The sequence below is a fragment of the Neomonachus schauinslandi genome, chromosome 6 (genome assembly GCF_002201575.2).
Source record: "Neomonachus schauinslandi chromosome 6, ASM220157v2, whole genome shotgun sequence".
NCBI lineage: Eukaryota > Metazoa > Chordata > Mammalia > Carnivora > Phocidae > Neomonachus > Neomonachus schauinslandi.
Window position 1 is genome coordinate 14,561,143 of NC_058408.1, and position 3,513 is coordinate 14,564,655.

Below are 3,513 nucleotides of genomic sequence, written 5' to 3' on the forward strand. Positions count from 1 at the left end.
ACATAATCTAGGATCATTTTACTGAGGACTCTGGGATCCAGAGCCACCTGGGTGGCTCAGTCTGTTAAGCGTCTGCCTTTGGCTCTGGTCATGATCTCAGGGTCCTCAGCAGGGAGCCTGCTTCTCCCTCTCCCTCTGCCCTTCCCCCTGCTCATCCTCACTTGCTCTCTCTCAAATAAATAAAATCTTTAAAAAAGATTAAAAAAATAAAAATTAAAAATTAAAAAAAATTAAAAAAATAAAAGACTCTGGGATCCAACCTGAGATTGGAATTTATGTAGTATGGCCTAAAATTAAGAGTGAGACCTTTGGATTCAGAAACATGAGGTCCCTTAAACTCTCAGTTTCCTCATCTGTTAAATGGGATCAATAATATTCACCCTAAAAGCTTAATAGTATAAGGATGAAATTAAATCGAGAAATGCTTCTAAAGCAATTTTCACATGATAGCCAATAATATTCGAATAATGTAATAGCAGTATTATCACTAAACTCTGCTTATCACCTGTCGTGACTCCTGAGCCAAGTGGTAAGTGGCGCTCGATAGAACTGGCAAGCTCAGATCACACAGCGGGGACTTCCCACTCAAGGTCAGTAGGTTCGCCAGCATGCGTTATTCCGCACCACGCATTTGATTCTGATACTACAGTTCACTGTATTATTTGTTTACAAATCCAGATAAATGTGTTGTACTAGGTTGTACTTTAGCCAATGTGCGTTGACTTACTGATTACACACCGTCTGTGTGTCTCTGTGCATGTGTGTGTTTTTTCCTTCAACATTTGCTTAGATCATGGTGACTTGAACACTTTATCGTTAACACTCAGCTTAAATTCAAAGTAACTCTATCTGCTCTCCCTTTACATCGCAACATATGAGAATATTTAGGTTAATATTGCTGTTCTCTAGTTTTGTTAGCAAGGGAAATATAAGAAACTCGAGTGGGAATTTATGCTCCCGGCTATATGCTACAGAATTGACATTGATTGACCCTTCAACTGAGACAATAGGTTGGCTCCCTTGGTTGGGAAGGACTTGCCACAGAAGAACTAATGGATTCTGTTAGAATCTGGGACTCAGTTGGTAGTGAGAGACTCATCTGCCTAAGACTATGTACCTTTCAGTACTAGTCTGAGGATACTGTACCATTATGTTTCCAGAGGGTCCTTGTTAGGATGCTGATGCCAAGGAGATATATTACTTTAAGTCTTCCTCTATCTAAAAGTCTTTCTAGAGTATATGCAACCTCACTGAGATCACACAGCTATTTGGGGGCAGAGACTGGATTGAACCCAGAGCTGCTAAGTTCTACAGACTGTCCATCCTTCCAGCATCAATATGAACCAAACTGACTTGTCTCATTCTTTATTAGCTTCTTTGTGTTACATTCAGTATAACTTGGAATCCACCATCTCACATTTTCAGGCTGTCTTTTCCTTCTTTCAGTCTGTGAAGCATTGCTAACAAATTCAGAGGCCTCGTTTCCCTTATGATAACATTGCATTTGCAAAGCTCCTTACACTGTCTTTGCCTGCATTATCCTATTGGACACTTACAGCAACTCAGTGTGGGTATTATTACCCATGTTTTTCTGTGTTCTTTTTACCAGGAGAACATCTAAGCACTATTCACATATGTAAACAGTAGTGGTTTTGAGTGGTAAACAGCTCATTCCCACATACTATTCTTCTGAGGCTCAGGGCAAGGATTTCTCCGTTCAAACCTTGCCTTAAATGGCAGGAAGAATGTACAAGAAGGACTTGTCTCTTGGCCCAGAGCTTTCAGAACTGATCTGTAGGGGTAACTTTGCCCACATTTTCTGCACACCTGGTCATGAAGTGTGGAAGAGGGCCCACCATGACTCTCATGATTTTCGTGGTGTGGGGCCCAAACCTGACGATAAAGAGAGGCTTCTGTAAGAAGCAGCCAGATGGATCAAGTTATCAAGACTAGGCCTCCAGGCCACCGTGACAAATTCTCTAGGCTGTTGACCTCCTAATCCTAGTACAGTGTCTCTCTTCAAGCAGGACCGGATGCAGGCAGACATTGAATATATGCTTTTAAAACAGTATTCTTCTTTGAGTAGGGTGGGGCAGGTAGACAGCAAATTCAACATGGTGCTTGGTTTGTTACTTCCCATCTTCATTTCACAGATAAAATGTGCGGCAGCCATCAGCATAAGACACTAGTTTGGTAAATTGTTGTGTGTGTTCAGCACGCCTTATCTGGAGCATACGCGAACGGATGCTTGTGTTTGAAATGATGACTCACAGTTAATCATTATAAGAAATAGGCTTCCCACTTCATAAACTCTAGGAAAGACTGTTTTCTTTTCCTAACATTTAAATTACTCAGCCATTTAATGCATTAAAACCCAATTATAACTTAGTATGTTGGAGAATTTCAAAAGCTATTCCCTGCAGCATCTGTGCCTAAGACTACATTTTATCATTCAGTGGTTCAAACTCTCTCTAATACAGGCTTTTACCGTAAAAAAAAAGAAGAAGAAGAAGAAGAAAAAGAAGCTTAAAACACAGAGAAGCACGTGACAAGACCTTGCCATTGCTCCCTAAAATGGCAGTTCTTGAGGAATGTGGGGCAAGGAATCTCGTTTCCCAGCTGGTTTGGACTTTGCTCCACAGTTAGGTGTGCATGTGCTTCTATCAGGAAAAGGATAAAGAAGAGGAATGTCTTGCAGCTGGGAGCCTTAAAGGGTGTAAACAAAATGAACGTGGTCATTGTAATGGAGGGCAGTGGATAAGTAGCAAAAGTTGGGAATATTACTTTAATGCTTTGTACTTTTTTGTGTGTGTGTGAAGCCTACAGCACCTGGGTATAACTAAGCAGTCTTTCCCCCTTGCTTAGCTTCCCAGATCAGACAAGACCCGGCATGTTCAGGGTGGTGTGGCCATAGAGAAAGATCTGGAATGTGTCACAAATCTGTGCATCATCCTTGTGCAGGCCCCATGCTAATCTTCTCTGTATCATTCCAATTTTAGTATATGGGCTGCCGAAGCAATCACAACTGCAATGCTTTTTGAACAATAGGTGATGAAATCACAGTCCACTAGCCAGAAGTTTTGCATTTTCCTGAGAAATCTCTTGCAGGCTAATGCCTTGAACCCTGTAAAGAAAGCTTGCATTCCCACCAGAAACCTGGTCGCTCTAACACTCCAGGTGAGAAGATAAGACAGTCGGTTGAATGAGAAAACCTGAAAGTTCGGGAAGAACTGAAATTCAACATATTTGTCAGCCTGGAAAGGAAAATGGAAATGAGATGAAGTGATTCAAATTTCTTAAAAAGAATGTGTTTTCTTTTGTGTTTTTCCTCCTGGCACTAGAGCAAAGCCATATTCAAGTAACTATAGTAAGATACGGAATTCCAGAGGGAGATACAAGAATGATTCTCCAACATCCCCGATGCAATCATGATATTAACATCTCCAAAAATTGCCAGAGAGACATACGATTAGTTTCTTTCTAAACATAAAAGAAACAACACAAAGAAACCAT

At 40.8% G+C, this 3,513-nt stretch overlaps 1 non-coding gene across 1 annotated transcript; it reads right to left on the reverse strand.

The window, feature by feature from the left end:
* Window positions 1-2,916: 2,916 nt before the first annotated feature.
* LOC123325163 lies at window positions 2,917-3,021 on the reverse strand. Its single transcript, XR_006540271.1, has one exon. It is a non-coding gene; the product is annotated as a U6 spliceosomal RNA (small nuclear RNA).
* Window positions 3,022-3,513: the final 492 nt, after the last annotated feature.